We start from the raw sequence: 26,804 nt of genomic DNA on the forward strand, positions 1-26,804 counted from the left end.
GAAATGTAAACATGAAATATAGTAGATTCAATAACACATTTGACACAATGATTTAACATGGAAACCCAATTTGGGAAAAACCACCAGTAACATGCTACTAATTCTCACTCTTCTGAAGTGATGCTCTATGAAAGATCAAACCTATTAAAGGTTATAATGCACATTGTTAAATATGACCTAGTTAAAGGATTTCAATCACCCTATTAGGAGTGAGCCTTGTTAGAGGACTTTTGATCATTCACTTGGAATGTCACTCAGTTAAAGTATTTACAAATGAATATTAGGTCAACCTTAATCCAAAAGATTTACCCTAGACTAGTACAATGATTAGAAAGTAACAGTAAGGCTTGATCTGATAACAACTTACAACTCACTTTGCAGATTACAGATCTTTGTTTCAGTCCTTTATTCTGCTTGGCTTTCACACACTTCAACTCTTATAGCGTGTTCACCCTTCAAGAATCCATACTCTTAAGCCTTCTTTATTTTCTTGCTAATGTAGTCTCTTCTCTTAGGTCATTGAATGAAGCAATACCCTAGACTCCTTGTCTTCCTTAGGTTCTTGCACATGACAACCTTTTCTTCTAACCAGCCATCTCTATAAATAGAGAATTAAGATCTTTTGTTGTTCATCCTCTGTCATCCATTTTAGGTTTAGGTTAGATTAGGTAGGATTCAATGAATCTACCCCTTATTTTATTTTATTCCCTTCTGGAAACTACTCCCTAAATCCTCTTTGAATTCACTTGAAAATGGTTCACCATGAATTCTATGCTACCAACTCATCAACCTTATCTTCCACATAGTTCACACAATTCTAGAAATCAAACTTGTCAGCTCAGATTCATCAAATTCTCAATCTTTCTCATAATGCTGACACTTAGCATTAACTGGCCTTTGATGCTCAACACATACATAATTGCTCGACATCCTCTATCAAATCACTTAGCATGAACTAAAGTTTACTAGCACTCAGCTTACACTATTTCACTCGGCATACACTGAAATTGACTTTTCTTGGCTCCAAATTATTTTGTTCTTGGCTTGCACTAACTTTTATTGGCACCTATTGTGTAGATTTTCATGCTTGACAGACAAACTTTGTTTAATTTGTTCTTCTGAACTTAATTAGTGTAACCAACCTTTTCAACCTTAAGTAGATTATCAATGCATTATGATATCACTATCTTAATTGATCCTTGTACTCCTTTTCATATCATAACTCAACCTTTCCACTAGGTGTTATTGTTACCTCATTTGATCAAATCCTCTTAATCAATCAAATAAATGATAGTACTCAAATCATATAAGAAATTGTTTTACCAACAAGTAGCATGTTTGACATTAGTGAGAAAATAATGATTGAAACACATTTATCATACTTGTATCAATTTTTTTTCAACATCAATTTCTTGTAGAAAATAAAGTGGTAGGTGTTTTTTTCTTGCATATGTTTTCGTGGAGGGAGGCATGGTTGTTCAAGTGAACCTATTGCCTGCCTATAGATTAAAGTCATGTGGACCCATCTACTCCAAGATTTTGAATTGGAACTTGTTTCTCCATTCCCAATCATTGATTGTAATGCTATAGTGGTTGGTGTCAAGGATAATTTAGGATTAAGTATTCACATCCATATCCTTATCCTACTCTAGGACATTGATTGCCACATGCAAATCCCTTGACAAAATGGCTCTAAAAATAAGTTCACTTTATCCTTCATCCATTTGTGAATCTTTTTTGAAGTGGCCAATGAGGGCTAAAAGATCTATGAAGATGATGTTCATCAAAGTTTTATCAAAAAGTATAACATGAGAAAAAGTAGAATCCTTGATGTCTGCAACCCATGTACCTATATCTGTCACAAAGGAAAATGGCCCTACCTTAGGTTTAATCATGGAATCTCCATTTTATAGGGGAATAAAGACCTTAAAAAATACCATTTCTTGGACAAGATTTGACTACTCTTTTCTCTTATGCGATAAAAAATAGGAAATATCACCATTATTATCATGATATCTACAACTACCATGACTACATTACCTACACAATTGCAGGTTTTTTCAATTTGTGTGATACTAATGGTGATGGTGATGATTCTTTTGATGGATTGCAAGTGATGGAGCTGGAAGTCATGACCCCATAAGAAGATGTAGGGGCAAAATAAGGGGAATTTTTAGGTGTGCATTTATTGTAGAGAGATTGCAAGGGTTTACTACACATTTTAGAATCAATGAAGGCTTACGTACAAAAAAATTTCATATGCTCTGCACTAAGATTACCTCTAAAATTATTGCCAAAAATATTTAGGTATTATAGAGTTTTAAATCACAGAAATCATTTTGAATAACCCAATTAAATTGTTAGGAAGATCCAGATATTGTAATGAATGCACTTGAGCTAAAGATGAAATGTGTCCTTTGAGATTAATATTAGAGAGATCTAGATGCTGAAGATGGTATAAGGACTTGATCCAACAAGTTCATTGAATCTATGTTATTACCAGCAAGAGAAATTGTGTTAATATTTCTTAATCAAAAACATTTTGCCAGTACCTTGCTACCAGAGATTTGTTTATGTGACATGTCCACCTCCTTGAGAGTTTAGAAGATAGAGAGATTGAACCCATTGTCATCTATCTTGAGCAAGTTGAAGGAGAGATTGAGTCTTTACAAATGGGTGAATTGATGCCAAACCTTACTCCAATCAAACATAATATTTCCTCCCAATTAGTTCATAGCCACATCCAATATTTGCAAGCTCTAGATTGTGAAAAGATCGACTATTATGGGCTCATAGAGAGAATTGTAGGAGAGGTCCATGGTGTTGACTTGGCTCAATTGAGCTAACCTTACATTACAAAAAGTGACATGAAATCACAAAAACAATTTATTTTGTTAAATTTAGAATCAATTGAAACAACTTTATTCTTTAACTTCTATCTAAAAGTCAAAATGAAATTTTCATGTAATCAAGTGAAATGGCTTACTCTAAAAAGGTACCTCAAACCATCTCAAAAAATTAGATATTTTAATTTTTTTTATGCAAACCAAATTTTAGGGCACAAGAAGTGAATACATACATGTAAATGTGCAAAATAATGAAGAGTTATGATAACATAGAGAAAATCATATTTACTCCATTAGCAATTAGCACATTGATTATAAAGACAATCTCAATTGAAAACTCTATTATAGTAGATACTTTAATACAGAGATAGGTGAAACTAAATTAAGTCAAATATCACTGCACCTAACAAGAAAAACAACACACATCACTACTAAATTTTTCACCTAGTAAAGCAAAGCAATAAATGACACATACCTTCAAAGAAAAATTAGGTGTGATAGATGGGTAATATTGAAGCATGGTGTTGTCCTTGCCCCTCAATAGAGAAAACACTTCCTCATCCTTGATTGTCCTAAGAATTCAATACAGCATTCCCTTAAACCTTCTATGTTTTCCTATTGTAATAGTGAGATTACCCTCTTGAGTTTGTAAGAGCAATTTGGCCCTCTCTACGGGAGCCACATTATATGTGCAACCCCACCCATTAGGGCACTAGCCAACAAATCTCTTGGAAAATTTGTCCCTGATTCTTTTTTTCTGATAATTGCCTTATCTTGACATCAGCTCAATACAAATATATTGAATTTATGCTCATCATCATCAAAAATAACAATAATAGGAGGATCTTTTCCATAACATAAAATAACTACTACAATAAAGTCATCAAAACTCAAGCCTTTGCAATTAGAAAATAATAATGAAAGTAAAAAAAAGGCGTAAGATGTTGGGTAAATGGATCTTGAATAAGGAGAAGAGGGATTTAAACTAAGCAGACTATTCTAACTATATATAGAGAATGTTTAATTACCATCTAAATTGAGTTTAGGGTCTTTTAAAAGGAACTCCTACTAATTTAAGAGAATAAAAATTAATACAAGACCTTCCTTATTAAGGATATATTTAAAGTAGATGGATCATATGCCAAAGTTGAATTTGGTAAAATTATATTATTGATCATAGATTTGTTTAAAATTATATGTACCATTCTCCCTTGCACTTGAAATCTGACCTCCTTCACTTTTATTCAAAACAGGTCTGCAACTCCCCCTACCAACTCCATGACCTATCGATGAGCCTCCCTTTGCACCATTAATTGATTTCCTAATCTTGATCTAGCATATGCTAAAATTGGTATGGTTGTATTTTGTATCAGCTTTTTTTTTTTCTTGTCATGTTTCCTCTTAACCTCATGAAAAGGATTTTTAGTGAGAAACTTCTAGGTTGTTTCATCAAGATCCATTTTGCATTCCTGAAGCATTACATGAATATCATTGTCACTATAGTGTTAGGATTGAAACTCAGATAGAAATAACAATTACATGCAAATATAAACAATTAAAAAAAATAGATCACATAGAAAAGAACACAAGACACCAAGATTTAACGTGGTTCACCCAAACTTTGGGTTACGTCCACCAAACAGCAAGTCCAATATTATTATGATCCAATAATTACAACCTTATTACAATCTATAATCCCTTACAGCTTAATATTGCCAGAAGAACCAATTTTCACATCACACCTTATAAAAAAATCCCTAACCCTAAGCCCTTTTACACAAGTATTTTTGTCACTTTAGGGTTAAAACTAGTTACAACATGTCAGCCATAAATTGGTGAATATTAGTCATTAGCGAATAGTAGCCCACCATTGGTTAATAGTAGCCCAAAAAAAAATTCCACAAAGAATTTATGAATTATCACTACAAACTAACAATCTCCCACTTGGGGACTGATCAAACTCCACACTAGACAACAATTTCCACTTGGAGACTGATCTTGTAGCAATACCGCTACCACATGGGGCTCCCACTAGATCAAACCACCCTCAACTATGTTATTTTTTTATTCTTGTTCAATCTAGAAGACCAACCAAAGCTAAAGAGAAATTTAGCTTCTCTCTTGTCACTACCTTTGTAAACATATCCATTGGGATTTTCATCTATATGTATTATTGGCCAAATTTTCCCTCCTGCCAAAATCACCACATTTGAAATTAAAGGATAAATGGCCACTCCCCATTTTATATTCAATTCCATGGAAATAAGATATCATAAGGTCACGAGCTGAAATTCAAGGGCCTGCAATGCTACAAAAGTTCGTAACATCACACGAGGAAAGGTGAAGGCTTGCGATGTTATGATGGTTGTAAGATCGGGGAGCCCAAGAAGTAAAGGTGAGATGCTATGACCAAGATACCCACTGTAAGATTCTAAGATCATAATAGCAAAGGTCATTGTAATATCATAAGACAAGGTTTTAAGTTCTAAGATGAAATGTGATTGGGAGATCATGGGGCAATTTTCAAGGGTTTACAATGTTACGCCAAACTCATAAGATCGGGGAGTCATAGGATCAGGGAACCGTAGCATTGGAAGAAAGAAAAAGGAGCATTACAATGCTACAAATTTGAGATGCTCCATAGGATCATGAAAGGAAAGAGATTGAGCTCTAATGTTATGCCAGAAATAGCCAAAGAGGATATCATAGGATCATAAAGCCAAAGGTGAAGATATAAGATCTTATGAAATTGCTAGATTTTGTAAGGTTGTAAAGGGAATTTTTCTTGCTTCCGATCTTATGCTTGAGAAACATGTGGGTTTTGTTATTCTGAAGGGTGCCAAGTAGGTGCTGAGGTGGTTAAAGTGATATGGTCAATTGCATGGAGACTTTTCTGAGGTGGCAAAATGAAATAAGATTATTGGCCCACGTGGCCCATCTTGGTTGCAGGATTTAGTTGACCTATTGACTATTGGTTTGTCGAGCCAACTATGAAGAAGAGATATTTTTTGCATGATCTGATCTTCATGATTGATTTCAACCACTCTCCAATGAATGCCATGCCTAGTGAATGGCGAAAAATACTCTACCATCTCTATTTTTATCCATCTACTTGGTTAGAATGACTCAATGGCGTCATTTTATCTTCTCAAGGATCTGTTTTGGCAAAATATTGGATTTCATTGTATTTGAATCCGTACCAGGATCATATTTTCGCCAAAGCTGTATGATTATTCTCTGAAGCATTTAAGATAGTGGTTGGGGAGTAACTCTAGTTAGAAACTTCTCAGCTATGCCTAAGCTATACAGGAAAATTTTGTAATCTTGTAAGGGGGGATCTTTTTTTGACATTCGAATGACATTAAGTGGAGTTTCTTCATATAGCACTCTTTTTTTGTCTGATCTAAATGTAATTGTTGAATTAAGCAAGGTTTGAATATGTATTCTTTGAGGTTACAACTGGTTGACCATGCATTCATGGGCAGAGATAAATTCAAACACTCTATTTTGGTGCATCACCCCTTTGGGTTAGAGTAGGTAGATTTGCTTTCATGCATCCCTTCTCCCTTTTCCTCTCCAAAAGTAGTTAGGTGCACCTTGGTAGCAAAGGAAGTCAGCCTTATCTAGAGACTCAACCTCATAGTTCAAGTCCCATAGCTTGGATGTTGTTTCCATGTTTCACATGGTTGTCCTTAGGCAAAAACTTAGGACAAGGGTGCAAAATTTTGTGACAACAGTTTTTGGCATGCCCAGTGGGATTAAGTTCAAGAAGATTTCAAGTTGATGCTAAGGAAATAGTGTTGCTCTTAGTATTCCATGCATTAAGAGACTCATTTCCACAAGCACTTGGCAACTCTACACCCTTCATATCTGGTTCCAAACTAGAATTGTTGTGATTCATGCCCAAAACTAAAACAAGGGCATCTTCTAGAGGTAATTTTTAGTATCAAGAACTCTCATTTTCAAATCCTAGAAGAAGAAAGACTAGATTGTGCCTATCACTGGTTAGGAATACAAAAGAAATACATACCCCTACAAGGTCAATTTCCACTGCTCCTATTGTTAGATCTTAACCTAGAAAGCCATCAGCTCATATTAATAAACTACTTTTTTATATGGCTAGAGCTCATGATTTTGCCACCTTTAATGGTGGAAGTCCTCTTTTATTGACCCAAAGACATGACATACCAGTAGCTACCCTCAAAAGTATACTTGAATTTACTAGTGAAACTTCTATCTCTCTCTTGGAACATATTCAAGAGGTCACAAGCGTTTATAATATCCATGGTATTACAAAAGATGATGTGGCCATTAGACTCCTAGCTTCATCTTCAAAAGGAAAATCCCTACAATTGTACAAAGGTCTATCACATGGTTCTATAATATATTGGGATGGACTAGGAGCAAGATTATGTAAACAATTTGAGGACAAAAGTGACTATTTGTCAATTTTAGAGCAGCTAACTACTATAAAAAGAGCCCCCCATGAATGTATCATCGATTTCAATTATAGATTTCAAAAAACATGGGACAAAATACCTACTTCAATGAAGCCTATCCCTAGTAATGCCTTCTTACATTAACTCAAAGCTTTTAATAGTGACATCGCCACCACAATCCAAACCATGGGAGGAGACACTTTACCCAATGCTTATGAAATCATAATAAGGGTAGAAAACATATTAATATGAGGAAAGTTAGCCCTAAGGCCCCCTATGCCCTTCTTCCCTAATGTCCCAAATCACCAACCAGCAATGGCCCCTATTCCCATAACTTCTACATCACAATCCCTTGCAATAGTCCCTTAAGCTTCCACATCTTCAAATGGAATAGATGAAATTAAGGAGATGATGTAGTATGTGATGTTGAACATAGATAAAAGATTGCAAGGCAAAGAGAAGGAATTGAAAGATAGCTTCTCTATGATGCAAAGGGTGGGCAATAAGGTCGTGACATTGGAAAGGCAGCAAGCTCAAGGTACTAAGGCTCATCAATTGCAATATCAAACTTCAAATAATGGTAGGCCTCCAAATCCTAATTATGGTAACAATTATTTTTATCACAGTAGGAAAAATAGCATGCCTCAACCTCAAATGCAAACCAAAGTAGGGCCATAGTCCCTCAAAACAATATGGCCCAAGATCAAGATTTTTGTCCCTCCTGTAATTACTCCTATTCCTATTGCATGTGTCAGAAGGTTGAATCTTATTTGGCTTTGACCATTCAAGATCCTACAATAGGACAATCATACAAGGATAACCAATCCAAAGATGCCTCATATATGCAAAGACAGGGTGATTGCTCCTTTATGGATCATCAGGTGGAGGAACATTGTAATGTAAACCAAGATTTCATTGCTCACAACACTAGGAGAAAAAGAAGAGCTATTGAAGATGCTACCCCTCCTCCTCCTAATCAAGCTTCAACATCAAATCTATTGCCTCATGTACAAGCAGCAAATGATCGAGCCAACACTCCTCTACAAAAAAAAAAGAGTAATTCTAGAGGAGATGTGAATAGTCCCCGAGTTGTTCCATCTCAACCTCCTACACATGTAGTTCCCAAGGCTTCTACCAAAGTACCTAATGCCTCATTCAGTGTGGTAGAATAGATGAAGAAGACAAATGTGAATATTTTCATGTGGCATGTTGTTCCTACTATACCCATGCAAAAGAGGTTGTTGGAGCAGGAGTTGGAAAGTATTGAACCAAAGGATCAACCACCTAGCATGGAAAGTCCACAAGCCTAGTATAGCCATCAAAGGAGGTAGAAACAAGTAAAAAGGTTAGATCTCTTCCATTTTATGTTTCTCTAATTATAGGGGATAAGCTAGTCCACAATTGCATGATTGATTCAAGGGCTAGTAGTTCAGTGATGCCTAGGTGTGTTGTTGATGCTTTAGAAATGAAATATGAGCCCATTGTTAGGGATGTACTACAGTTGGAAGATAGTATTGTCAAGACTATAGGGATACTTAGGAATGTGGGAATGGCCCTACATGCATGCCCTACTTGTATTGTGACTCAAGATATATTTTTTGTTGAAGTGAAGCCTCATTTTTCCATTTTTCTATCAAGAGACTTCACAGCCCAAATAGGTGGTTACATATCTTCTGATTGGTCATATATGTTTTTTAGAACAAGATATGGGACCAAGCCTTCAATCAAAGTAGAGCCTCTAGCCCTCCATCATATTTAACTTATACCCCTAATCTCATCAATATGAGTTGCACTATCCTAGAAATTGATAAGAGTGACATAGTGAATGAGTCTGCCACTTCTCTAGCAGAGATAATTGATTTTCTCTTAGATGAATGGGCTAATTCATATCAATTTGATCTCATATCAGAAACCTGTGAGATAGGTCTTGGTACATATTGTATGTCAAAAAAGAATGCTCTTGTCCCTAACCTTATGAAGACCAAAGAAAATGTGAGTGGGATATGGAGTATGTATTTTGATGGATCAAGGAATAAGAATGGATCAAGGGCAGGTGTGATGTTGATTTCTTCTGCACAAGTAAGGTACTACTTCTCTTTTAGACTCCTTGAAAGTTTCAATGCATTTAATATTCAGAGCATCCCTAGAAAAGAAAATAGACATGTTGATAGGCTTGCAGTAGTAGGTGCATCTTATGATGTACCAAGGAATCTTGAGGATGAGAAGAGGCAACAAATAAAAGTGGTAGTTAGGCCTATAATTCCTAACAACAACACCAATTGGCAAGTTTTTCAATCTAATGCACAAATTGTAAATTTCTTGTAGAATGAGGTAGAATTATCATAGAGAAAATAGTCTAGGTTACATGACCAGTATGGAGATCAAATCATCAATCTCAGATCCAACAAAGTGTCAAAAGGTCTTATTACCTTAGAGATTATTTTCAACCTTGATGACCAAGTAAAAGGTAGAGTCATGAAATTAGCTACTGACAAAGATGATTATACACCAGTTGTGATTGTTGATGGAAAGACCTTAAACATAGGGAAGGTATGCTTTGAAACTAAGCAAGAGAATTTCATTCACCGATGTCAAGAATTTAATGATATATTTTCTTGGACATATAATGATTTAAAAGGTTTTGACCCAAGGTTGTTTCAGCATACCATAGACTTAATTGATAGTGTCAAACCAGTAAGAAAAAAATAGAGGCTAGTGAATCCTAAAATTGAGCCATTAATGAGAAAAGAGCTATCCAAGCTAATTGAGGCTAATATAATTTTCCCTATCAAGCACTCATCATGGGTAGCAAACCTTGTCCCTATTAGGAAGAAGAATTGAGAGATTAGATTATGTGTGGATTTTAGGGATCTTAACCATGCTTCCCTTAAGGATCACCATCCCCTTCCTTCCATGGAATAGATTTTTTCCAAGGTCAGTGGCTCGAAGAGGTTCTCATTTCTTGATGGATTATCTATTTATAATCAGATACTGGTTAAAGAATATGATAGATACAAGACTGCATTCACCACCAAGTGGGGCACCTATGCTTATAGTAAGATGCCTTTTGGGCTAACGAATGTAGGTGCCACATTTCAAAAGGAAATGGAAATGGCCTTCAAAAACATGATTGAACAGTTTGTATTGGTTTACCTTGATGATATGACAGTGTATTCAAAGAATGTAGAAGATCATTTTGGTCATCTCAGACAAGTGTTCATAAGGTGTAGAGAGTTTGATGTATCCCTTAACCCAAGCAAGTGTGTCTTTGCTATCAATCAAGGAAAACTATTAGGACACATTGTTTCAAAGGATGATTTAACTATTGATCCAAAGAGAACAGAGGCGATACTTGCTCTCTCTCTTCCTAGTCATAAGAAGGGTCTGCAAAGTTTTCTTGGTATAATAAATTTTTTGAGGAGGTTTATCCCTAATTTTGCTACCATGGTGAAGCCTCTTATAACCATGCTTAAAAAGAATATGGTCTTTTTGTGGACCAAGGAAGGGAAGGTAAGTTTTGAAGAGATCAAAGAAGCAATAGTCTCAGCCCCTACTCTTATCAATCTAAATTTTGAGAAGGATTTCATTCTTTATACATTAGGTGGTGAGTCAAGCACTAGTACAAAAACAACAATATATTACTAAATAAACCAATAAAAATTATAGATATGTGACTAATTTTGATCATGTGACCAATAGTAGTTTATTGCCAGACATTTATCTCCCAACCAAATTTATGACTAAACTATTTTAATCATTGATTAGGTCATTGATTTAGTCGTTTATTGTTGTTACTTGGTAGTTTATTCGGTAATTTTGGTAGTATATACGGTAGTTTTGGGGTAGTATATATGGTAGTATATTGGATAGTTGATTTGGTAGAATATTTGGTAGTTTGTTTGGTAGTTTATTTGGTAGTCTTTTGGGTAGTATATATGGTAGTATATTTGGTATTTTTTTTGGTAGTTTATTTAATCAATAAATTTAGTCATATTAGGGCATAGTGGAATAGAACCACCATCCTCCTACTTATAAAGTAGGTGCTCTTCCATTGAGCTAGTACCCTCTAAAGAATAATGCAAAAAATTGACAAATTTGTCTTCCCAACAGTAGATCTACCATGATCATGGTCACTGTAACATGATATACTCTTCTCAAAGAGCATAACTTTTAGTTATTATAAAAAACAATAATCTAAGCCTTTATCAATAACAATTCAACAATTTTAAATTCTTCTATTTAAGCATTTTAAAATTATATTTCATGTCAATTACACTTCTCTAAATTATTGTAGTGATAGACTCTTATAAAATATAATTTGGAGTACTTTGGCCACACATGTGTTGTTTCTTGGGTTAACGTACTTCTTAGAAAAAAGATACAAATGATTATGCAATTTATGTCAAGAAAATAGACCTTTGCATTAAATAAAAACATCAAACCCCATTAAAAAATCACATCTATTAAAAACTATGAAACACAATCAATTGAAATACTCACTTTTTAACATATGAAGGTGCCAAAGGATCAAATATTTCCTCTTCCTCATACTTAGGTGGATGCTAAAAGTTTTCATTACACCTAATGTTGACATTTACTGAACCTTAGTCTACAAACAACATAAAAACAAGAATTTGATCAAAATAAGGCACATGAAAAGAAATTTTTATCAATGATCTAAAATTAAGTTATTCCTAATAATAGGGAAAGTGGTGTCAATTCATAAATGTAACAAAGAACTAAATAATATGTTTATGATAAATTGCTTTAAAAAATCTATAACAAAAGGAAATAATGGACTAGTAAAGACTAGTAGGCAATGGCTATGCTTCACCTGTTGATAACCCCACTTATAGGATAAGCTCCAGAACAATACATTGATGGATCCTGAGATGGTTGATCATAACTATAAACTTCATATCCTTGACCATAATGTAATGTCCCCTTTTCAAAGTTAGATTTGAATGATAATAGAGCCTAAATACAAAGTTAAATGAAAAATTTAATTAAATATAATCATAATCATAATAATAATCATGTTAATCAAATAAATAATAATACACTATAAAATATTACTATTCAAATTATTATAATAAAAAAGGAAAATATTGTTAATAATATTACAAAATTATTATAATAATTTGAATAATAATATTACTTAATATAATTTATTATTATAGATATGATTAAGAAGTAACATATAACATAATATTATGAATCATCTATTTTAAGATGATGAATAAAAATAAAATAAAATATTAAATTATGATTATAATCTTATTCCAAGTTAATATTTTAATATTACAGATATAATAATTAATATAATTAATATAAAAATGTTACATATCATTATAAATAAAATAATAACAAATATCGAATATGATAAAGCTACAACAGAGTTTTCCCATCCTACATATTAGTTGAACAATTAATAACATTGTTATTTGATGTATTATATCAAGATTAAATTTCATGTGAGAGATCTAGTAAATGAACAATAGAGATTATAAATATCAAGTTCTATTTAAAATTTCTCAGATATGATGTAAGCCACCCATTTAAAATTATCTTGGATGATAGGATGAAGGCTTATCTATTTACTCCATATTGTAAGGGTTCATTTTCATTTGCATACTGTGGCAATAGTCACTATGGTTAATTTTTGTTTTGAAAAAATAGTCTTAAGATCTACTAAAATACTTCTTCAAAATAGTTTTATTTTTTTGGCATCCCCCCATATCATAACACTTCCTGGCTTCTAAGTCTACAACCCTCTTTCACAAGAAAAACCTTTGAAATAAAGCAAGTTGCATTTTTCTAAACTAAAAAGCAAATTTGCCTCCACCTATTTTCCTTTTCTCAATATCTACAAAATCCTAGCTATAGCTATATACTTATGACATTACAAGTGAGGCATACCTCAGAGCTATTATTGTCAGAAATGCATTTAATGCCAACTCTGCTCCATTAATGGTAGAAGCAAAATTAGTTTCCTTATTTTTTGGTTCCAAAGTCATCTTTATATTGGATTGTACCAGGAAAAATCACAATCTTGCATCAACAAAATATTTGTCTATTTAATCTGTCTTCCCTTCAAGGTTTTCTTTATTTTATTTTGAATTTTTTATTCTCTATTCTAAGCCAAGGAGCTCGCCATCTCATTTCCACAAAAAGGGTTTGCTAATGGCCTAGGCTCAAAATGTCTCAGTAGAACTTTGCCTTTTAGATGGCATTCAAAACTATATTTTATATAAAAAAAAGCTCCATTAGCCTTTCAGAACCAAAGTGTCACTTATTCAACCTCTAGCTTTAAAGCATTCGAGACTCCCAAAAGTCAAGCTGAATATCCAGATTTACCTCATTTTTTTTCTGAATTTCAATAGATTGGAATCGTGTCACAGCCAAACAACTAGATAGATTAGAATCATATCACTCATTCACATAACTATTGGTAAGCAAAAAATAAATGAGTTACAGCCTTTTAAGTTTTGGGGCTATCCAAAACAAATTGTTGGTAATTGGACCATCTGCAAGATAATTGTATAGTAAACAAGATAATCAAAAAGAAGTGATTGATTAACTTTAGATATTTATGTTGGCACTGTATGTTTTAGGGGTATTCAAGAAATGCATATGAAATGGATCTGTGAGATCCAAATTTGATCTAACTTTTTCAAAGCCTATAACTTCTCCTCATTAGTGAGGAACCCTATTTTGTTCTTGCCTTTGTCCAGTTTGTTTTTTGGGATTGTATTATTCTCATTATCTTCTTCATTTTACTTGTTCATGAACTCTAGCAGGCCTTACATTAAGTATATATTTTCCTCATTAAATTTCCAAGTCTACCCATTCAAAACCTCAGAAGAGTTAACTAGAACAACTCCATTCGAGTGCCTTCAAGAACTTGTGTATCAAGATTTCTATTGTGACTGTTACCTGCTTAACAAAAAAGAAGAAAACGAGTCTCTTTTTAAACTTAGTAAGCACCATCCCTCTTCCCTAGTATTTCTTCTCATTCCTATAAATTCAAATTCACCATAAAATCTCAGAAGAGAGAATGAACTAGAAATTTATTTATTTTTGTATGATTTAATTAACTTTTTTTATAATTCTAAATGGAATTCTAGACCAGAATATATTATTATTCCATCCATTGAGGGTAGAATAGAATATGTTCCAGATTTCTTTAGTAATAAAACAATTGAGAAAATATGTTTAATGGATCCTAGAATATTGCAGACATTACAAATTTCAATATCATTATTGTCAATTTTAAAGGCACCATTAAAAGGATAAATGGCCAGTTCAAGAAAGCCTGCTTTATCTCCATTGCACTAGCCCAATCATTTTTAAAATGCTTTTCCAATCCTTGTTTGAAAGAGATTAAATTCCATAGACTATTAAGATACTCAAAGATAGCATCATTTTATTTGGTAGGTAACAAATTTTTCATTTTATTAAAGTTGTGCACAGAGTTCAAAGACCAGAATATATTATTATTCCAGAATATATTATTATTCTAGAATATATTATTATACCATCCATTGAGGGTAGAATAGAAGATGTTCCATATTTCTTTAGAAATAAAACAATTGAAAAATATGTTTAATGGATCCTGGAATCGTGCAGATATTACACATTTCAATATCATTATTGTCAATTTTAAAGGGCACCATTTGAAGGATAAACAACCAGTTCAAGCAAGCCTTCTTTGGCTCCATTGCACTTGCCCAATCATTCTAAAAATGTTTTTCCAATCCTTTTTAGGAAGAGATTAAATTCCATAGACTATTAAGATACTCAAAGATAGCACTATTTTATTTGGTCGGTAACAGATTTTTCATTTTATTAAAGTTGCACAAGGTTCAAAGATAACATTATTATTGCAAAGAATTTTATAGATAATTTTTTCTTAGTGGCCATTAGATGAGGAGAGAGATGTAAATCATTTAGTATCTGACTAATAGGGTTTGAGAAGGCTAAGAGAACATCATTGGAATTGTTGAGAGAACATGATTTCTTGAGGATACAATAGGCTCTCCAATGAGATTGAATTCACTACTCAAAGGAGACCAAGGCTTCAATTTCCCATCAATTAAATTACCATTAAACCATTTTGGTAAACCAGTTTCTTGTGGAACAACCTTGAGGAAGGGTTAAAGACTTATCTTTATGTAATGTCCCTTTGATAGTTGTCTTGGGAAATTAGAAAAATCCACTTGAGTTCTTTCATCTAACCTCTTTTATAATGAATTCAATTCCTTACATTAGTATTATATAAAATTATTATTATTATATTATTAGTTTTTATATAAAATTGGTTTAACCAATTGTTGTTTCATGCCTTTTAAATAACAAGTTTCTCAATTGTCCTTTACCAATGAAATATTGACAACTTTAGTTATTGATATGGATAATAGATCAAGTCACAAATATGTATATATAAGCTTTATAAGGATATCCTTCTTTACTGACTACGACATCTAGTATTTCTGTTCCATATTGGCATAAAATTGATAGGTTATGAGGTTCATTATACTACATTTATCTCTATTACATAGTGTATTATGTTTATCAATGTTGTCACTACTTTCAACCTAAAATTATCATAAACTTCTCCCAGCGATATCTATGAAATGTCCTCCTGCATGATATATATTATGTTGGTCTACCACTATCGATATTCCTTTGTCTAAACTAGATATTATGTTGGCTCCTTGTTTATCTACTTAATTCTTTTGTATTTCCCAAATCTAATTTCCATCTCCTGCAATAAATATAAGACCATATTTATTCTCCTTATTGTTGTCTAGTTGTTAGATTATTCTAATTGTGTTATATGACATGATTCACCCAAAAGCTCGTCCTAAAAAGATTGGTGCCACAAATTGTGTTGTTCAAATGTGACAAGTGTTACTGTATTCTTAGGATGTAAATGATGGTATTTCTCCTTTCGTGGACAATACTCAATCCTCTAGTCTCTGGCCTTATTTGTATTCAACTTCATGAGAAAAGTTTCCATTGAAAATAAAGTAGACAAACAAAAACCCTAAAGGCTAGTTTTGTGTGAGACATTTTGTTAATTAGTGCACATGCTTTGTCCATAGTTCCACACTTTCTACACCTATTTACTAATAATGGCCTATTAGTGACCACTCACCTTTGCGTAGCAAAATACTCATAGAAACCCCACACTCTTTATTTATAAAAATTGGTCAATTTCTCTTTTTAATTAAACCTTATCTCTTTGCTTAGTTCCCTTGTTCTAATTTACTCCCTGTTCTTTCAACCTAGAATAAGACACACTATTACATTAGATAAATCTCTATTTATAAACTATGATGACTGAATAAATATTATTGATTCTTCTTCCAAAGGGGTGGATTTATTTAAATACCTCCTATATGACCTCTATTTGAGATTTTCTAGAAGTTAAATCGCTCATCCACATATTAACTGTAATTAGGTTTTTATTTCAAATTCAATTGATGCACATCCACATTGAAACTTCATATAGAATTGTATACATTCCTTTCTCAAGTCACCCAAGTTTTAGAAGTGATTGACCTTAAGTTGGCTCATAGGCATTTGAAGCATTTCATGTCACACGATACTGACTATCGACATTTCCTTCAAAATAATAATTTTGTTTTGCATGTCAGAATTGTAGTGCATTTTGGTATTGTACAAAATGTTACCATAAGATATGTTGCGTATGGGGATTTATTTGATTTATGGTCGCTACTGCAAATGGTCATTTATGTTATTCTTATACTATGATTATAATTGAAACCCTCGAAAACATTCAAGTAGAAAAGCCAAAAGAAAGTTAAAATAAAGGAACAAGTGTGAAGCATTTGGTAGGAAAGATCAAAATAAAGCAAAGATGAATTTATTGCGTTCTACTTTCTTCAAAAAATGTTTATTGGAACAATACCAAAAAAAATCTCACCTGTTGAAGACGCTCCCATCAAATCTGCAGAGTAAGCTCGTGAAGATCTATGGAAATGTTGCCAAACCCTAAAAAAAAATTCATTTTCCAAGCCCTAATTATTTTTTGGGCCAAGCCACAACCTTCATTCGTGGCTACAAACCACGAAATGGATTATAGAAAATGAAAATTGCAAATGGTTATTCCTTATCAATGGGATTTTTATAGTTACTATTTTCTTATATACTTATATTATATTTGTTAAATTATATTTAATAAAAAATAAATTATTCATTATCATTTTAAAAAGTCAGAAAATTCTTCTACAATTCTTCTACATGCAATGTAATGTTAAATATTAACAAATAACATTCTATAATGCTGTTATAAATTAAAGAAACATAATTAGGAATAATTAAAAAATCATGCGGTATACAAAAGGAATATTGCTTAATTTCTATGGGTTCAATTATTATTTGTAGTGATGTATTACAATAACTTTGTAATTCTTATAAATGAAAACAAGATTTTTTGGGGTTTTTTCTACATGCATTTAATACTAAAAGTGTTATTGTTAAGATTCAAATCTTTTCAAACAAGTTGGGGTCAAAGATTTTAATCAAGAATGACTTAGATAAATCTATGTGAAAAGCTTCAAACTCTCAACAAATTAAATGCATCAAAAATCTTGTAGAATAATATCCAAATTCCACTTACAATTCAAAATCTAGATCTACTCTTCTTCCTATTATATGATATGTCTAACTACAAAATAAATTTCAATATATAGTTGTGTGTGCAAAATGTGGCCAATACAATCAATAACACACTTCAATAATAAGTCATTAAATACAAGATTGATCACAAATGAATATGGAAGAATCTTATCAAAATGAATTATTGCCTCTTATTCAATGGAAGTTTGATTGCTCTCAGAACCAAGAGCATCCAATGACTTTAGACTCCATTAAAATGAAGGATTTAAAATGTATGCTTTGACCATGCTTTTGTAGTTTCTCTGTTGCAAGTAAGATAAATTAATCTAGATGAGGCATTCTATTCTATCAAATAAAAAAAATTCAATTAAACTAGATGATAGGCAAATTCTAATAACAAATAAAAAGTAATAAGAAAATATCTAGACGACCCTAGCACAAATTTTGCAGAGTTTCAATACTCAAATTTGCACTTGTCAAATAAGAGGCAAGATGCCTTGTTTTATAGAAATCCTAGATAAATCAATGGTTGAAATTGATCTTGATAGATGGTTGAGATCAATCCAAAGTTGAGTTAAAAAATAAGCAATTTCTATTAAGAGGGAGTTAGCTTTCCTAATTTTGGAGTGAATGTAGGAGTTAACTGAATAAATGAGTTGACCAGAATGTTTCCTTTTTTTATTTAAGTAAACTAATTCATTTCCTTTTTTAACTGAAGATATGATTTTTCTCAAATTTTGGAAGATAATTTAAAGGAAATTAAATTATTTGTCTCATTTTAATTGATTTTCTTATCTTATGAACTTTTAATTCAGTAAATTGATATTTTAAGATATTCAACTCAATTAAATCAATAAATTCTTTTCTCATGTGTACTTGACAAAAGGGGATTAATTTAATTGAAATGCTAAGACTTTTAATTAAATTAATTGATTAAAGAGGTTTAGTAGCCAACTTCAATTAGGAATTCATCAATGTCCAATGATTATTGTAAATTAAGGATTTTGTGCAATTCGATACACAGATCAAATAGGAGAAATAAGACTAGAAATGCCTAATGAGTTAGGACTTTTAATGAATGTTGATTGATATTTGAGATTAGGTGCAATTGGTTTATGAGATCAGTTTAAGGGTATTACAATAGCCATTAGGACACATAGGTCCTATGATATATACATTTATTACAAATATAGGTCTTGTTCCAAAGGGAGAAGTAGCAATCCCAAATAAAGTAAACAAAGGTCAAAAAGGTCAAGGATAGGTTCACATGTGATCCAAGGGATGCCTCTCAAAGCCACATAACATTTTTTATCTACACCATAGTTATTATTATAATATATAGAAAAATATTGAAGTAATATTTAAACCTATAATGTATTAGTTGTATATTATATGTTATTTTATAATTAAATTAATTTAATTATTATAATGTTTATTTTATAAAATATAATGATGTAGAAAGAAATCATTATTATTCTAGCAAAAAAACTCCATCATAGTTTTAAAAAATAGAAAAAAAAGCAATCAAAACCTCAATTAAGATTTTACTCAATATTAACACATGGAAGATGTTAAACATGATGAAAAATAAGGCCAACCCTATCCCACAAAATAAAAATAAATGTCATGTAATGTAGTTTTACCATATAATTATTGCTCTAATGTTAAGTTTGTGTTACTTTGTGATGGTTGATACAATCTTGAAGTTTATAATCCATCACCCATCTTAGCCTTTGATGGTTTGAATCAAACCCCATTGTAAAAAAAAATTTATGATTAATAAAAATTATATATTAAGATTGTAAAATACTTAATTGATAATTAATCTTTTTGATATGCAAAGATCGACTAAGAGTTTTCTTTTGAGTTCATGGAGTAGTTTTATTTTCTTGAGGAGCCCATAGACAGAGTTTAGGGAGTTTGAATACAGATTGGGGTGATTTTGAGTTTATTTGTAGTTCAATATCAATTAAGAGGACAATCAAGGAATTTAATTAATAATGATATTATGGGTTATCAGTGAGTAATAAAAGTTATAAAAAACTATAAAAAAATGTATTAATATGATTAAAAAGATATTGATCATTCATTTAGTCATTTATTTGGGTGATTAACTATTAGTGACCAATTTTTTAGTCATTTATTTAGTCACTACTCTTTGCCCAACCTTGTGATTTTACCTGATGATCAAATTAGTCATTTATTTAGTCACTTATACTTAGTAACTGCAAAATATTACTATATTTTGATCACTTTTAGTCACGTGACTAAAATTTTTAGTATTCTGACTAAAAGTTTTAGTCACATAGCCATTTATTTATCAATATTCTACTAGTGAAGTATCTCTGCTATCTTGACTCAAACAAATGATAAGAATGAAGACCAGCCTATTGCCTTCTTTAGTGAAGGGCTTAAAGGATATGAAGACAAATACAGTTATGTAGAGAAGAAAGTCCTTGCAGTCATCAAAGCCTTGAAGAAATTTAGACACCTTTTGTCTCATAGCAAGATCCATTTGTTGGTACCCCACGCCAGTGTAAAGGATTTCCTTTTGAGCAAAGATATTAGTGAGAAGAGAGCTGGTTGGATTACTAAAGTAATGAGATATGATGTTGACATCCAAATTACCAAGTTGATAAGAGGGAAGGGATTATGCAAACAAATGATTTTGTCTTAGGAGTCAGATGAGGAAGTTGCCATGATATTGACAGAATAGCAAGAAGCAAGAAATAGTAATCCAAAGAATTGGATGAATGAAATGATAACCTTCTTGATAGGAAGTGGATACCCTCAAGGATTGGATAGAACTAAAAGGAGACTGTATAGGTTGTAGTCAATTCCTTATGTCATAGTTGATGGTATCCTTTTTAGGAAAGATTTTAATGGAGTCCTATTAAGATGCATTGACACAAACCAAGTTGAAAGAATGATCAAAGAGCTTCATGATGGTCCTAATGGTGGCCACTTCTTAGCAAGGACAACTGCAATGAAGATCATGAAGGCTGGTTACTACTAGCCATCCTTGTTCCATGATGGTCATGATTATGTAAGGAAGTGTGAAAAATGTGCCTTCTTTTCTGGTAAGAAAAAGCTTGCAACTCTTCATCTTCATCCCATCCAGGTGGACTAGCCTTTTGCTCAATGGGGGTTGGATTTCATAGGCCCTATCAATCCTTCTTCCAGCTCTGGTCACAAGTGGACTTTAGCTACTACAAATTACTTTACCAGATGGACAGAAGCAATAGCATTAAAGGATGCCATAGAATCTTTTGTTATTGAATTCCTTGATGGAATTGTGACTAGGTTTGGTGCCCCTTCAACCATTATTTCAGATAATACAAAATCTTTATAGGAGCTCAAATTTGTGCATGGGTAGTTGATCATAATATATACTTGAGCACATCCTCAAACTTACCTTCAAGGCAATAGATTGGTAGAGCCATCCAACAAAAACCTAATCAGGATTATGAAAAGGACTATAGAGGACAATCAGAGATGTTGGCATCAAAAGTTAAGGATAGCACTGTGGGCTGATAGGATAACACCTAAGAGGGCCATAGGAAATTCACCCTTTATGTTGGTATATGGCATGGAAGCAAGGCTTCCAATTTCATTAGAGTTTCCATCCTTTGAACTAGCTCATCAATTGGAGCTAATGGAAAATGATGCCATGACAATAAGAATAACAGAAGTAATGGAACTAGAAGATAAGAGGAAACAGGCTATGCAGACCCTAGAAACACATCAGCAACAAGTGAAAGGGAGTTTTGATAGGAAGGCTAGGGTCAGAATCTTCAAAGAAGGTGATCTAGTATTAAGATGGGATGCAGACAAGGCGAAACTGGGGAGGCCCTCAAAATCTGATACACTATGGAGTGGTCCCTATGTACTTATCAGTTGCAAACAGGCCAATGATTTTCAATTAAGTAGGCCCGATGGTGAAATTCTGCCTATTCCAATTAATGGAATATATCTTAAGTCCTACTTATGAGAAAGGATGAACACTTCATGTATATAATTTAGGATAGTTTCCTTCCTTGTTTTTTGTTGTCCAAGAAGTGCATGAGCACATGTGTTTTGCAAAGGTTGCAGAAGGGTTTTGGGTTCCTGGTTCCAATTGCAAAGAGGCAGTTTTGAAGTTTCCTAGGTATATTTTCTACCATTTTTTAGGGTTTTGCTAGGCAAATTCTTGCATTTTCACGATTCTGTAGCCCAATGGATGCTTCAGGTCACTAGTCTTATGCATAGTCGGCTTGCATCCCCTTTGAGTCGCCAGAATTGTTGGCCAAATTTGCCCTCCTGCCAAAATCACCACATTTGAAATTAAAGGATAAACAGCCACTCCCCATTTTATACTAAATGCCATGGAAATAAGATATCATAAGGTCGGGAACTAAAATTCAAGGGCCTACGATGCTACAAAAGTTCATAAGATTGCACTAGGAAAGGTGAAGGCTTGCAATGTTACAATGGTCGTTAGATTGGGAAGCCCAAGAAGTAAAGGTGAGATTCTACGATCGAGATGCCCACCGTAAGATCGTAAGATCGTAATAGCAAAGGTCATCCTAATATTGTAAGACAAGGTTTTCAGTCCTAAGATGATATGTGATCAGGAGATCACAGGTCAATTTTCAAGGGTTTATGATGTTATGCCAGACTCGTAAGATCGGGGAGTCATAGGATTGGGGAACCGTAGCGTCAGGAGAAAGAAAAAGGAGTGTTACAATGCTCCAAAGTGTAGATACTTTGTAGGATCGTGAAAGGAAAGAGATTGAGCTCCAATGTTATGCTAGGAATAGCCAAAGAGGATGTCATAAGATCATAAGGCCAAAGGTGAAGATGTAAGATCTTACAAAGTTGTCAAATTTCATAAGGTTGTAAAAGGAATTTTGCTTGGTTCCAATCTTACGCTTGAGAAACATGTGGGGTCAACTATTCCGAAGGGTGCTAGGTAGGTGCTAAGGTGGTTAAAGTGATATGGTCAATCACATGGAGACATTATTGAGGTGGCAAAACAAAATAAGATTATTGGCCCACATGGACCATTTTGGTTGCAGGATTCAGTTAACATATTGACTATGCCAGTTCGTCGAGCCAACTATGAAGAAGAAATGTTTTTTGCACGATCTGATCTTTGTGATCGATTTCAACCACTCTCCAATGAATGCCATGCCTAGTGAACGGCAGAAAACACTCCACCATCGCTGGTTTTATCCATCTACTTGGTCAAAATGACTTAATGGCGTCATTCTGTCTTCTCAAGGCTCTGTTTTGGAAAAAATATTGGGTTTCATTGTATTTGAATTTGTACTAGGATTAGATTTTCCCCAAAACTGTATGATTATTCTCTGAAGCATTTAAGACAGTGGTTGGGGAGTAACTCCAATTAGAAATATCTAAGTTATGCCTGAGCTATAAAGGAAAATTTTGTAATCTTGTAAGGGGAGATCTTTTTCTGATTCTGTAATATTGCTTTCATGCATGCTACTATAATTTCTCATGCCTTTGAACCATTGTAATCCTCTATTGAGTCTCTTTTAGCCATTAGCACACTGTGCAAGGTTCTTTGCCTCTAGTTAATGTTTTTTGTCATGTTCTGCAATTTGCATGATTGTATCTACTTTTGACATTCGAATGATATTAAGTGGAGTTTCTTCCTATAGCATTCTTTTGTTGTCTGATCTACATGTAATTGTTGAATTAAGCAAGGTCTGAATCTATATTCTTTGAGGTTACAACTGGTTGACTGTGCATTCATAGGCAGAGATAAGTTCAAACACTCTATTTTGGTGCATCACCCCTTTAGGTTAGAGTAGGTAGATTTGCTTTCATGCATCCCTTCTTCCTTTTCCTCTCCAAGATTAGTTAGGTGTATCCTAGTAGCAAAGGAAGTCGGCCTTCTCCAGAGACTCAACCTCATGGTTCAAGTCCCACAACTTGAAGCTTGTTTCCATGTTTCACAAAGTTGTCCTTAGAAACTTTGGACAAGGGTGCAAACTTTTTTGACAACATGTATCTTGTCTAGCTTTAATTGTCCATCATCCAAAATAGATCGAATGAAATGAAACATCTGAAAAATCCTTCTGTCCAACAATTTCACATGCCCAAAATCTACCAATATCCCATCATAATAGAAAACCCAAAACCCTCAGATCTGCAATAAACAACTCATATATCTTGCCTTTTGTTTTATTCTCTCATGCATTCACATGGATTCAATCTAAAAAACTTGCAACAAAGAACGTAACCATTTCCACATAACCCATAATAGATCTAAAATAAATATGTAATTAAAATCTACATGCAAGAGAATAGACAACATATCCACAAAAAATGTGACACAAGATATACCCTAGGAAACCCTCATTGAGGGAAAAACCCAGCCTCCAAAAGCATCCATCACCATGTATTATTCAACAAAAACACCATTGCAATACAACCATGGAAGCCTTTAAAGTCATAGCCACAACTAAGCAATCCATGTGAATAAGCATGAATCCACACATCTCATGTCATGCTTTCAACATTTACAAATGCTCCCTTGGATAACTTGTCAAGGCTTGTCCCGCTCGACTCTTGTTTTTTTCCTTTCTATCTTCTCTCTCATACAACAACTACGTTTGTGGCTGCTTACATAGTAGTAAGTCTCACAAAAGCACCAAGTGTTATTACATAAACTATGTACTAAAACCATGTGCTACCTAACCCATTGACCCCACATTTAATATTGAAAATTTAATTCTTTTCTCCAATATTGAATAATTACATGAACTATTATCACAATGTTAGAATACAACTCATCAATTCTATCCCATGGGAATCTTTACATGTTACACGTCCATCAGGTGCAACATTACATAATAAAATAAAATAATACAATATAACAATATTATGCAATGGGTGCAACACTTATTATCTCAACATGTAGCACTTTACTATTTCTTTTATACCTTCAATGACTTTTTGAACCTCGGGCCCGATCACTCCTCCTTGTATTTCTTTGATTATTGTCTCCCTCCTATTCTCCTTTTTTCCCCTTCTATTTAGTCTTGTTCTTGATAAAATGACCCTAGAGAGGGTGGTAATCACTAAATACTCGAAGTTTATTAACAAACTCAAATAATTGTTCAAGGTGGTATATTTAACAAGCAAAATGCACTTTTCAACTTTTCAGTATGATGGAAGAGAGATAAAAATTTCATCACCTTTCACAATACAAGGAAAATTAATTGAATCTAGAAAATACCTCACTAACTTCATCTCCCAAGACAATTTCTCCCAACTTGCAAAGATATCCTGTGTCTAGGGATGTGATTTGTCTTCTATACAAAAATCATGTACCATTTTATAACCTTCAATCCAACTATATTCATGGATCTTTTTTATTCCTATATCTTTCATCAATCTTCTTAACATGTGAACCTCACCCCACCAACACATTTCTGCATATATGTTTGAGAGAACATAAGTCATGGCATTTTTAGGATCCAAATAAAAAAGCAGGATTGCTATAAAGACTCCTAAACCTCTATTCATATGTGATCTACAAGCACCAAGAAAGCACATACACACAACCACCACGAGTTTAACTAGTATCTAAATGATAAATTTTAGGGTGTCCTCAAGATAACCAGCACAAGCAACGAGGTCAACCCTACACACATAATGATTAGTTGTAGGTGTAATGTGATAAGGTCTACTCATGAAATTGAAGTATGTACAACCCTCATTCACTAAACCTACATGGTTGCATGCACATAAAACAAAACCAAAGCTTACAATGCCAAAATATGTCCCAGAGTGCTTCATTGATTTATAAATGTTTATAGCATTCTTGCAAAATCCATTTTTTGTATATCCTCCAATTATAGCATTCCATGAGATCACATCTCTTTGAGGCATTTTGTCAAACACTTCATTGTCTTGTCTATAATACCACATTTTGCATATATTTCTACCAAAGCATTCAAGCTTTAATACTGAAAAAAAAACCCCCTTCCATTATGCTTTGATGGATGTTCATACCCAGCTTCAACACTCCCATTTGGCCACAGGCAGGGATGGTACTGACAAAGTTCGTTGAGTTAAGTTGTACACATGTTAATTGCATTTTCTTGAAAGTTACTAGAGCTTTTTCAACAAATCCATTTTGAGCATATCCTGCAATCATTGCATTCCATGAAATGACATCTCTTTGAAGCATCCTATCAAATAGTTCATATGCCTTATCTATATGCTTCCACATTTTGGATACATGTCCACCATAGAATTTCCAACATTAATATCTAACAAAAATCTCCCTGCGCCCCCCATTATACTTCGGTTATACTTCGATGGATGCTCACACCACGTTCCAAAGAGCCCATTTTAGCACAGACAAGGAGGATGCTGACAAAGATTGCGGAGTCTGGTTTTACACCTGCCGAATGCATTCGGTTGAATATTTCTAAAAACTTCTCAACGAATCCATTTTGTAAGAATCCTACAATCATTGTATTCCATTAAACTGTATCTCTTTGAGGCATTCTGTCAAACAATTCACGTACCTTGTCTATGCTTCCGCATTTTGCAAACATGTCTACAAGAGAATTTCCAAGTGTGATCTCTAGAAAAATTCCACTTCCCTTACGATTTGATGGATATCCATACCCTGTTCCAAAACTCCCATTTTGGCACAGGCGGTAAGGATGCATATAAAGGTTATGGAATCTGACCTCAAACTCGCTAATTGCATATATGCGAAAGCTTCTAGAGCCTTTTCAGTAGATCCATTTTGTGCATATCCTGCAACAGACCTCAAAAACACGTCTTTTTCAGACATTCTGTCAAACAGTTCGTGGGCTTCGTCCGTGCTTCCACTTTTCTCATCCAT

The 26,804-nt window shown here is 33.3% G+C and overlaps 1 pseudogene; it reads right to left on the reverse strand.

The window, feature by feature from the left end:
- Positions 1 to 1,616: 1,616 nt before the first annotated feature.
- On the reverse strand, positions 1,617 to 26,804 carry LOC149571965 (calmodulin-binding receptor kinase CaMRLK-like; annotated as a pseudogene).

Source organism: Cupressus sempervirens, chromosome 2, assembly GCF_028749045.1.
Source record: "Cupressus sempervirens isolate cs-2001-9-10 chromosome 2, ASM2874904v1, whole genome shotgun sequence".
Lineage (NCBI taxonomy): Eukaryota > Viridiplantae > Streptophyta > Pinopsida > Cupressales > Cupressaceae > Cupressus > Cupressus sempervirens.